The following is a 12,271-nucleotide window of genomic DNA, read 5'->3' as shown; positions in this document are numbered from 1 at the left end:
TTACATAGAATCATCAGGAAAAGTGTAAAAATTCAAAAGTGAAATTAAAAAATTTTATTTATATTTATATTAAACTCAATGTATAAAGTTTGTTTCAACTAGAAAAGTCAAGTTCCCCTAAACCAGAAACATTTTACAAATAAATGTAGGCTGATGGAGAAGGTTTGAGAAAGAAATGAATCTTATTATTTATTATTAAAATGGTGCTATTCTTCACTGACTCTTAAACTATGTATTTTAAACTGTATAATATACCTCTCAACTATTTCAAACACTTTAGTTAGAAATGCATACATTTCCCAATGTGGGGGGAAAGGTCAGGATTCTTATGCCCCAGGATACAGAATATAAAAAATTTACCAGAAGTGATATTAAAAGCCCCCCAATTAGTAAGATTCATCAATAATGTCCACCTTTATTTGGTGATCCCCTTAACAAGAAGCTGAATAAGCAAAAAAGGTATCAAAATATTAGGTCAAATTTGACTGCCAGCAAGTAATAAAAAAAAACAGTGATTTAGATGGAAGTGCCTAGGAGGATACTTGGCACATAGAAGACACTTAAGAAACGTTACTTTTGGATGTGGGGCAAGAACTTAAGAATAGATGGATCTGTTGCCAAGGGTGTTTCAAGGGACGTGGAAAAAGGAAAGACTTGGAGAACGGTGGGAAGCCCAGGAAATCTCGATCCTGGGCTAAGGTGGTGAGAAGGAACAAGTAGCCTAGTCTAGTAGCAGACAGATGCAGACTTTTATAATTTAAGGATTTGAGTAGGAGAAGTAAGTGGACAGAAGCAATGAAAGGGAAAAGAGAAAAGAAGTAACCATTAAATTATATATGCTTTATTTGTTACTTACAAATGCTAGTATTTCCAAATATTAACATGGTCTATATATTTCTCATTTTAAGAAAGACCTTGCAGTATCTTCTCTTGGCTGTATAAACTAGTTATTATATTAATGAAACTGTGTGTATCCAATAACATAAATGTCAATTAATATTGGTCAGGGCATTAAAAAACCAGCAGTAATATAAAAAGCAGCAATTAGAGATTCAAACTCTTAAAACTTTACACAGTAACTAAAAGAGCTCCAAAAAAAAATGTTAACTGAGAGGTGGGATCACAATTATCTTCACTCAACTTCTGCATTTTCTTTAATAAACACTTAATAGAACATTCAACAAACATTTAATAAGATTTCTATTTCTGTAAGTAAGCAAGTAAGCTAAAAAAAAAAAAAAAGTCAAAGTAGCACTGAAGTGAAGAGACAAATTCAAATCATGAACAGATTGAGAAAATCCAAATGTTTAACTCCCCAGCTCTACTAGTTGACACAATACCACCATCAATCCCTTTTGCTCCAAAGGGATTTTTTATTTACATAGGAAGCTCTGATAAGACAAATTTACTGTCATCACCACCCTAAGGATATAAGTGAAACGTAAAATTTAGATTTTTACATTTTAGAGTTTTTAAGCTTAAGTAAGGAATATGAGGTGATGACAAAATATTCCAAAAGCAGAATTTTCAATGAAACATGTAGATCAGTGGAACAAAATAGAGAATCTAGACACAGAAAATGGTCTGTTTGGTTTTGGCAAAGGTATAAAGGCAACTCAACAGAGGAAGGATAGTCTAGAATAGTTGGATATTCATGCACACACACACACACACAAAAAGTTTTATTTGGGCACCTCATACCCCCTAACGGACACTGGGAAGCTCCCTGCCTAGGAATTTATATAAATTTTGGTACAAATTCCATTTTTCTTAACCCGAGTCTCCCTCTTCTCATTCTAGCCTTCAATTCCCTCATTTTCCTAATGCCAGATCCAAAATTGTCAAGTTCAGGAAAAGATACATGAAATAAAGTTACATATACTAGATAAGGAGAGATGAATTCATGGTTGCAGAAGATGTGAATCTAGATATGGGTTTCCATTCAGTACTTACTCAGATTTAACATCAAGTAAAATGTTAGTAACATGCTTGCAAGGCATGTAACTTTCATGTCCCATTTTTCCTACAGAACATTTCTTATTACTCTTTTGATTCTCCCACTGTCTACTAGACACATTATAAATGCTTTTAAAATGAAACTGAGTGGAATGATTAAGTTAGTTACTACTAACCAGGGACCCTACTTTGTTTCAACCCTGGATATTGAAACCATTTATAATACATTGGTAATATGCTATTGTTTATTTTTCCCCCGTTCCATTTCCTCAGACTCAATCTGATCAACTTTCAAGAATGAAGTACTATGAAATGTGAATCAGAAAACAGACAACCTGGGTCCAAGTCCTAGTTCTGACGGTTACTATATTCCTGGGCAAATTACTTGACGTCTCTGAGCCTCAGTATCTTCATTTGTAAAATGCGGATGATATAAAACAACCTGGCAGAATTATTTTAAAGATCAAATTATATATAAAACACTTTAAAAAATATAAAGTGCTGGGGCGCCTGGGTGGCACAGCGGTTAAGCGTCTGCCTTCGGCTCAGGGCGTGATCCCGGAGTTATGGGGATCTTCCCACGTCAGGCTCTTCCGCTATGAGCCTGTTTCTTCCTCTCCCACTCCCCCTGCTTGTGTTCCCTCTCTCGCTGGCTGTCTCTATCTCTGTCGAATAAATAAATAAAATCTTTAAAAAAAAATATATATATATATATAAAGTGCTTTAGTCGTTATCAGGTAGATTAAAAAATCTTTTTAGAGCCCAGTCCAATGCCCCTAGAAAATTCTTTCGGGGGAAGGAAAAATTACTGATGAAAGGTTTTATTGTCATGTGTTTCTTTTCCCCCAAAAAAGAAAAAAAGCAGATAGAAAGAAAACTGGTTAAAGTTGACTGTAGCCATACAGGTGGATAAAAGAAACAACTAAATTATAGCCTTCTCTTTGCACTACTTATCATGGAGAAACAGCTCAAATGCCTAACAAGAAAGAAAGGCTGAGTATATTAACATATTATAATATTACTATTTAAATGAAAAATATGTAAACCACCAAAACATGGACATATTTATTTGAAACACTAAGCAGGAAGAGGAAAAAGTCCAAGATAGTATGCATTCACAGATGACACTATGTAAGAAGCATGACTCCTATACTGTATTTTTGCCAAAGTCCAACCAAATATACTAATAGTCATACTGATCATCCAAAGCAACATGAGGAAAAGGAATGTTTCTCATTACATCAAGTTCAAAAATTGCTGTAGTAGTCTTAATGAAGTCTTTTGAACTTCTAGGTTTTATTAAGGCACAATATTTGGCCAGAGGAAAACCAATGAGAATTCAGCTTCAATTTATACAAATAAATTGCATTGGGTAGAAACACGAATGAAGCTTTAACTAGTTTCACAAATATACATACACACTTTATTTGGCTTGTCTCTTATAGTCATATATTGTACATACAAACACACCATTATGATTTAATTGTTAAGATGCAAGTTCTCACTGTATGAAGAGCAACAGTTTCATGCCAAGGACCTATACAATTTATTTTTGTTTACATTCAAGCATTTTCTACTTTCAGAGTAGAACCAAAGACAAATGACAACATATGGGGGGAGGGGAAGTGGGGGGGGAGCAATATCATGTATGATTGCCTAGACAATTTAGCAATTCAACAATTCTCCCACCAACCCATTAACTTTTGCTAAAACCGTTTCAGCAAAAGTTTATTACTGTCATCTATATACTCAAATCTAGTCAGACTTACTGCTCAGTTCCATTTTCAGAAATATTCAAGAAATACTGCCTCAAGATACCTAGATGTACTTGAAGATTAACTTCATATATCTTTTATTTTTTTATTCTTATACTAGTTTCCATATGTGCAAGGTTGGGGGAGGGAAGTATCTGTAAATGGTACATAATACTTCATGCAGATATATGCACTTACATTTTCTGACCCAGGATCCATACCTTCTATCAGATTCTCAATGGATTTCATGACCTCAAAATAAGTTGAGAACTGCTACTAACGTATCTCACAGGGTACACTTCTCAAATCTAAGAGCAGTAATGATATCCCAGGTGATAATTAATTGCTAAATAAAATAAGGCATTCCTTCCACAGAAGTGAAGGCTCACAGCTTTACCACTGGGTCCCTGAAATAACTCCTGCGGCATCTCTGGAATAAAAGCAGGACTATGAACTTAGCCTTATGAAAGATACTGCTTGTCAGTACACAACCTACTCTGCAGTATTAGAAAAGGTGAACATCTCATTATCAGAAAGCCAAGGTTCACCTGCAACAACCTGTACTACCTAGGTGGTATAAAGCTTTTTTTTTTTTTTTTTCAAAAGTCTTTTGCACTAAATTTTTCTACAGTAAAGTTGTATATATTTCTTTTATCTGTTTTACTACCTTAGTTACCAAGGCACAAAATGACAAATGTAATTATCCGCTTATCAAAGTCCTGGCTTTAAGTACTTCAAAATAAAACTCATTTTAAGATGTCAAAGGAAACAGCATTATCCATCTAAAAAAGAGACAAAGTAGTCCTTTTCCTAGTTAGTCTATGTTAATCTATAAGAAGCATTTGCCATCAGCTATCTAAAACACTGGCAGAACTCAAGGCATAATGCTTCAAATCAAAACTGGCATGGCTTTTAAAGGTAAGTCATAAAACCTATGCTTCCCACAGAAAGAAAAAGGTAAAATTTGAGGTTCTTATTTAAGATTCTGAAATTATATTCATAGGTTAAAAGCCAAAATTGAAGGAAAAAAACACATGCAATGCCTATTTAAATTTCAAGTGAAGGCAACACATATTATAAGTTGTTCACTTTCTGCTCCTTGACTATTTCCTGCTTAAGGTATCCATTTTCTCCATAGAAACTCAATCAGAAAAATCCCTTCAAAATGTTTTATAAATTCCAATATTCCTATTTCATCTGATTATCTTAGGAAAAGACTAGCCTCATTCATAAAGCTATTCACACATCTAAACCTAAAAGGCGAAATACGTTTCTTCCCAGAAACTTTTTTTTAAAAAAGAGCAAAAACCTGATGAAAGAACACTGCTGCCACGTCTTTTCCCCTCCCCCACTCACGTAGTGGCTGTTTCATCCCTTCGGAGTGCGTTCCAAGGGAAAGTCCAAAAGCCACAGCTCCCCGAGAAACCAGAAACAGTTAAGTTGAAATTGGCAAGTCTCTGTGGCCTTTCAGATCAATTCCTAAAAGGAGAGCCAGCTGCTTCTTCATCCCTTTCTTAAAGCAAACAGTGCAAAATTCCAAGAGTCTTTACTCTCCGGGAACGCATCTAAGTGTCTAAAAACTAAACTCTACTTAATACATTCGATTATTTAGGAGAAACAGTCTCCTAGAAATTGGTAGGAGAAATGGTACCATTCTTCCTTCCCCTTAAAACATACATCTGGGAGGCATTCATGAAATCCAACTATAAGTTCTCACACAACCACGAAACTCGCTTCACTGATGTGCACTTTTTAAAAGCAGCACACACTCAGCTGAGAAAAAGTGAAGGGGGATGGTGAGGGAAGCTCGTGTGCCTTTAAAAAAAATCGTGGAAGAAGAGGGAAGGAAGAGGAGCTTCCCCGGCGACTGGGTGATCTGACAGCCGTCTTCCTCAACCCAGTAGCCCGAAACTCGGCGCCTGGGGCAGCGTCTAGCTGCTCCAGCAGCAGCGCTGCGCGCAACAGATTAGTCGAGCCCGAACTTCTCTGACTAGGTCCGCTGCCCGGACCGGACGACTTTCCGACAGGCTAGAAATGCCTCAAGTGCTTCGGCTCTGGCCCTAAGCTTTAAAATCCGCTCTCCACTCCGCCACATGCTAACCATCTGCCGCGGCGGAGGCCAAAAACGCACGCCCCGCCCTCGCGTGCCCCCCAGCTTTTGTAGGGAGGACCAGGTATGAGAGCAGCTCGGAAAAATCAACAGGGTGAGCCCTCCCCGCGAAGGAAGGAATATTCAAGAAAGTCCTGGTCCCCAGGGCGGGGACAGAGGCTGCCGCAGCCCCAACGGTCGGGGGCGCCGAACAGGCAGGAGGAGGGATAAGGGGAGCACGAAGAAGGGCAGAAGGGCCTCTGGGGCAGCCAGGGGGCGCGGGGCGCGCGGCCGAGTCCCCAGGAAAGAAGGTATTCAGACTGCTGTGGTCAACTGGAGAACCCTCCGCCCCCAAGCCATCCCACCAGAGCGGGCAGGGAGCCGACCGCCACAGCTCTCCGAGCAGGGCCACAGCGGTCCTAGGGCCTGAGCCACAGTCTAGAGAGTCGGGGAGCGTCTCACCTGGGAAGTGGGGCGGGAGGGGCGGCGCGTTCTTCAGTCCCCTGTAGCCTGCTCTCGGGCCGGATACCTGCTCCCTTCCCTCAGCCCGCTGGCGGCGCGACTGGGCAGCAGAGGGAGCCAGTTAGCCCTTTTATAACCTCTAGGCTGCGACGGCAGCACTAGGGAGGAGGCGACTGCAGCCCTCGCTACGTGAGCTCGATCACACCAGCGCCCCGGCGACTGCGCAGGCGCCCAGCCCGCGCCTCCCTCCGGTCCGCACCCGCGGCCCACACCCGTACTCCCCGCCAGCCCCGGAGTCTTAGGCGGAGCGGGGCGCGGACGGGCAGGCGGGCCTGGTATGGGATGCGCCTGCGCAGGGTTCTCGCCACGCCGCCGTCACCTTCGTTGCTTCAGGTTTGCCTCGCTCCTTTTCGTCAGGTTGTTTAAACGCGTTACTTTCAATCTCGGCTTCAGGTCTGGGCGTGGAAACCACCAGCAATGAAATAACTTAAATATGAGAAGAGGAACATGGGAACGTAGAGAATGAAGCAGAAAAGAAGACTCCAGTGGAAAAGAATACAGTGCATCCTTGGTATCTCAGCTGTCGTGTCCCGGAGGCTCTTTGCTTTACTAACCTCCCTTTTTCACCTCCACTGTTATTTATACGAATCTCACTCAGCCATCTTTACACTTTATCAGTAGATAAAGTATACGCACTCCGGAGACAGATTTTTTCGAATTTAGTTCCCGGCTCAGCCCTGTAAAACGCAGGGCATTGACCTCTCTTTATCTCAGTTTCCTCATCTGTAAAATGGGAATGATGATAGGCTTCTCATAGGAATACTGGGAGAATTAAATGAGATAATGTACGTGAAGCACTTGGTACGTGCCTAGCACACAGAAAGGACTTGCTAAATATTAGATGCTGTTGTTACACCATATAAGACACCCAGTGTTTTGTTTGGTCTTAGTCTAACGTTTACCTTGGCCATTATATTCTTGAAAGAACAAAGCCTTGCTATCAGGGAGCAATTAAGGAGATTCTTTTACCCTTGTCAGTAAAAAGGAAGAGTGACTTCTCTAAGACTTGTGATTCATTAAAAATTTTTGTTTCTAAAGTTTTCCATGTATGCCAAAGAGCACAGCAATTAACATTTGACTCTTACCTAGGAGGTGGAGTTGATTATATAGATAGAGAAATAGAGAGCAGGTACTTGGAAGCTCTTAGGCATCCAGAAAGTAGATAGAATGATGTCTAACTCAGCGGTTGTCAAAGTGTAGTCGGGGGTCCACAAGATCAAAATTATTTCCTATTATTTCATACCAAGACTGTGCTTTTCCAGAGACTACATGTTTGGTGATATTGCAACAGATTGAATGCAGTAGCAGATGTGAGAATTCTGTTAAGCCAGACATTATAGAGACTTTCAGAAATGTAAAATAGTGCCACTCTTCTCACTAAATGCTTTTGGCTTTGAAATAATAGTTCCATTTCATTAAAAATGTTATTTAAGTTAATATGTAACAGATTTATTGTTTTTGTTTTTAAATGAATTAATAAATATTTTACATGTTTGTTTTAACTCTAATATTGTTAATATTGACAGATATGATCCACATGTAAGCTTTTTGGAGTCCTCAATGCTGTTTAGGAGTGAAATGGTCATGAGACCAAGAATTTGAGAACTTCTAGTTTAAGCAAATGGCAGAAAGCCCTTTGACACAAGAGGTTTGCCTCTTTGTCTCAAACGGAACTGTAAACAACATACCCACTAGCCCTATATGAGCTGACTGAAAATTGACAATCCACCCTAAAGATAAAATGGCCCCAAGCCCTGAGGCAAATTTAATGCAAAGCTAAGAAGGCTTCAACTTCAGGTGACTTTATTTGCACTAGCATTTTCCAAGGCCCTGGAAGGGGCCCTGGCAGTATATTCACATAGTTCACAAAAATTTTAGCTGCAATCTTTAGACTGCAAATTGGTTCCTCACTGATTTCTCCTCTGTAGCACTTCCGCTTGTCTAGTGGTGAAGGAGTGGCTAGCAGGCATTTTTTTAAATTTAGCTGAAGGAAGTTGAGTTAGAATACATTTGGTTTGAGTTTAGTGGGATATATTTTTGTAACTCACAGTCACTTCTATGCATAGTTAAAATATTGCCAGCTGTCCCAGTGTTGGAATGGCATCCAAGAATACTCCTACCACCCATTGTGCCAACCCACCCATCACTGTAAAACAAAGGTGCAGGGCCAGACATTTTATAGCTATTTGAATGTGTCCTATGTTCTATCATCAAAAATACATGTATAGTGGAGCAGACACAAAGTTGAAACTTAGGGAACCTGAAGCTTATCTGTGGGATATCCTTCTATTTATTGGATGTGTGAAAAGAAATTTTAAGTAACCCCTACCCCCAAGGGGACTCTTGAACTCACAACCCTGGGATCAAGAGTCATATGCTCTACCAACTGAGCCAGCCAGGTGCCCCCGAATGTGTAAAATTTTAATGAAAGATTTAATGCTTGCCAATGCTTAGCTAATAAAAGAAAGTTCTTTTCTGTTACAATTGAATAAGGATATTGACAACAACTAGTTAGAGTATTATCAGTTTAAAGAAAACTGATACGCCCTGAACTCTTTTTTTTTTAAGATTTTTTTTTAAAGATTTTATTTATTTATCTGACAGAGACAGAGACAGCCAGCAAGAGAGGAAACACAAGCAGGGGGAGTGGGAGAGGAAGAAGCAGGCTCATAGCGAAGGAGCCTGATGTGGGGCCTGATGTGGGGCCTGATGTGGGGCTCGATCCCACAACGCTGGGATCACGCCCTGAGCCAAAGGCAAACGCTTAACCGCTGTGCCACCCAGGCGCCCCCGCCCTGAACTCTTTTAAATCACATATGAAACAATCTTATTTTGAGGTTCTTCCGAATGTAACGACAATCCTAAAAATTTACATGACATCATCAGCAATGAGTTGTGAAACTGAAAGAAATGTCTAACTTGTCCCTATCAGTATCATTCGGTTGCCCAAAAAGGACATTTCATGTCAAATTTATATATGACTACTCAACCTGATTATCCCTGCTTCGTTAGAATGAAAATGAGAGATACCTTAGCAGAAAAAGAATGACACGACTCCCCTTTGAAAGACCAAACATTAGAACAGAACTGTTGTATCCTCCAACTGTTCTATAAACCTCCAATCTCTTCTTGCATCTGAAAAAGTTGAATGGGTTCATCAGTTAATAAATATTTCTTAAACAAAATATTAAAAGTCCCATATTTATAGGAAAAGATTATTATATAACTATGGTAACAACTAATGAACAGAAGTAATTTTTAAACTTAATTTAACAGATCAATGGTGGTAACTCAACCTTGTGAACAAGCCTCTAAAAAACCAGCCTGTCAGTGACAGCTTCCCACTTTTTAAAGTTAGCCAAACAGCAACAGCCTTACTCTTGTGAACACATCTCTGAAAATCAGCCAATTGTAAAGTCTCTGCATGAGAATAATTATGCTTTCATAACTGATGTCAACCCAACCCCCTCCCATCTTTGAAAGTCAGTCAATCTCTGAACTCCACTTTTCACAAAAGTAAGGAGGGCACGTATTGCATGGTGCACTGGTGTTATATGCAACTAACGAATCATCGAACTTTACATCAGAAACCAGGGATGTACTGTATGGTGACTAACATAATATAAAAAAACATTAAAAAAAATAAAATATAAAAATAAAAGGTATGTTAAATAACAACAACAAAAAAAAGGTCAGCAGAGAGACTAGACCAAACAGGTATAGTGCTTCTATACATAGAAAATAATAAATCAGCTTTTTATTTCACATTTTGTATGATGGTTTCTTCCAAGAAAGGGGGAAGCCGAAATAGAAAATGTAGACTTATTGAAGGCAGTTTTAATCAAATTGTATTCACACATATGAAACGATTAGAAATCATTTGAGAGAGTAGATAAGTACTGAACTGTGAGGATTATAAAATACTACATACTTCAGTTGAGAGAAAAAATAATAAAGTTGAATTTGATAAAATAGGTAATAGTGGATAAGTTTTTCAGCAGGGGATTAAGATAATGGAAGCAATGTTTTAGAATTTTATGCTATGTGAACTAGAAGAGAAAGTGGAGTCTAGATTAGTAGTCCAAGATTCATTGAATAAATATTTATGGAACGCCTACCAACAGTGTCCAAGACATTGCCTGCTGGGCTGTGGAAGATCAAACTTTAATTAGACAGTCTCTTAAAGAGTTTATAATCTTATTGGATAGAGTGATGCATGATTCCTGCTGTCATATAACTTGGAGTCCTTTGAAGGAAACCAAAAATACACTAAATAAATATTAATTATAATAAAAGAAAAAAAGCTGCAATGGAAAAGAATAACAGTAGGGACTTACTAATTTAAATAGATAACACAGGAAAAGTGTCGCTGAAGAAGTGACATATAAACTGAGACTGGAGTTGGCCAAATGAAGTGTGTGAACAAGAGCATTCTAAAGAGAGAGAATAGCACATGTGAGGAGCATGTGACAGGAAAAGCTTGATCCATTTGAGAAGCTAAAAGAAACAGTGTATTTGTAGTTCCATAAGCAAGGAAGAAACCAGGATGATCAGTATGCAGAGGCTAGATTATGCAGGGCCTGTTTGGTACTGTAACAAGTACAATGGGAAGGCATTGAAGTATTTGAAATGAGGCAATATCATGTTATTTACCAGCCACAAAAGAAAATGCAGTGTTAGAATATGAGTTTTGCACGTCACTGGGCATGGGAATGAGCCTTGGGACTAGGAGCGATAGGGACTTTCTGTTTAATCATGAGTAGGAACATAAAAGTCAAGAGATGAATGCAGCTGAAACTGGTAACCATTCCAGTTACTAACATCCTATCACTGTGGCATCAAGGAAAGTGGCTGCAATGGGGTAGCCAGACCATCTATGTCATGTGAGCTCAATAGGGATGCTGTGGCAAGCAGAATAATGGCTCCTCAAAGATGTTCACATCCTACTCCCTTGTACCTGTGAGTATGTTACTTTACCTGGCAAAAGAACTTTGCAGATATAATTAAGGACCTTTAGATGGAGAGATTAGTCTGGGTTATCCAGGTGGGCCCAATTTAATTAAATGATTCTTTACAGCTGAAAACCTTTCCCAGCTGTGATCAGGGAAAGAGCTGTGAGGATGGAAGCAAAGTGAGATATTTGCTACACTGCTGATTTAAAGATGAAAAAAGGGGACTGGGAACCAAGGAATGTGGGAGGCCTCTAGAACCTGGAAAAGGCAAAGAAATGGATTCTTCCCTAGAACAATTCAGGAAGGGACACAGCCCTGCCGATACCTTTGATTTTAACCCAATGAGACCCATGGCAAACTTCTGACTTACAGAACTGTAAGATAATAAATTTGTATTGTTTGAGCCATCAGGTTGGTGATAACTTATCATAGAAGCAATAAAAAACTAATACACTCATCACTTATATGATTATGACTGAAACAATATTTGAAGGCAATGACATTTCCCAATAATCTGAGTAAATTTTCTAATGTTCTGTCCTAGAAGTGAATGTAGTAATTAGGACTGACCCCTTACAAAGGATACACATTCTTGAAATCATGAGAATTCACTGAGGAAGAGGACTCTAGAGAGGAAGAAAGAACTCTAAGTAAGCAGGACCGAAGCATTAAGACCTTTAATTTAAATAGCAAAAGGCATATGACCTCATATTGTACCCTCAAGCTGGTAAAGCAGAACATATTAGTTACACACAAAAAAGTGCCGTGGCCTCCAGTTTGGAAAGCAGGCCAGAATGACAGTGTCAATAACCAAATAAAGAAGTTGGTAGGGGCGCGTGGGTGGCACAGCGGTTAAGCGCCTGCCTTCGGATCCCGGCATTATGGGATCGAGCCCCACATCAGGCTCCTCCGCTATGAGCCTGCTTCTTCCTCTCCCACTCCCCCTGCTTGTGTTCCCTCTCTCGCTGGCTATCTCTGTCAAGTAAATAAATAAAATC

The 12,271-nt window shown here is 39.4% G+C and overlaps 1 protein-coding gene across 4 annotated transcripts in view; it reads right to left on the bottom strand.

The window, feature by feature from the left end:
- The window catches only part of P4HA1 (prolyl 4-hydroxylase subunit alpha 1), a 100,847-nt gene extending 94,321 nt beyond the window's left edge, over nt 1-6,526 (bottom strand). For all 4 annotated transcript variants that reach the window (XM_057308793.1, XM_026504440.4, XM_057308792.1 and 1 more), the window contains exon 1: nt 6,262-6,526. The gene's annotated coding sequence lies outside the window, so the exon portion shown is untranslated. The remainder of the gene's footprint in view (nt 1-6,261) is intronic.
- Between the last annotated feature and the right edge of the window lie 5,745 nt (nt 6,527-12,271).

This window comes from Ursus arctos, unplaced genomic scaffold (assembly GCF_023065955.2).
Source record: "Ursus arctos isolate Adak ecotype North America unplaced genomic scaffold, UrsArc2.0 scaffold_7, whole genome shotgun sequence".
NCBI lineage: Eukaryota > Metazoa > Chordata > Mammalia > Carnivora > Ursidae > Ursus > Ursus arctos.
This window is presented reverse-complemented; position numbering and strand designations above follow the sequence as displayed.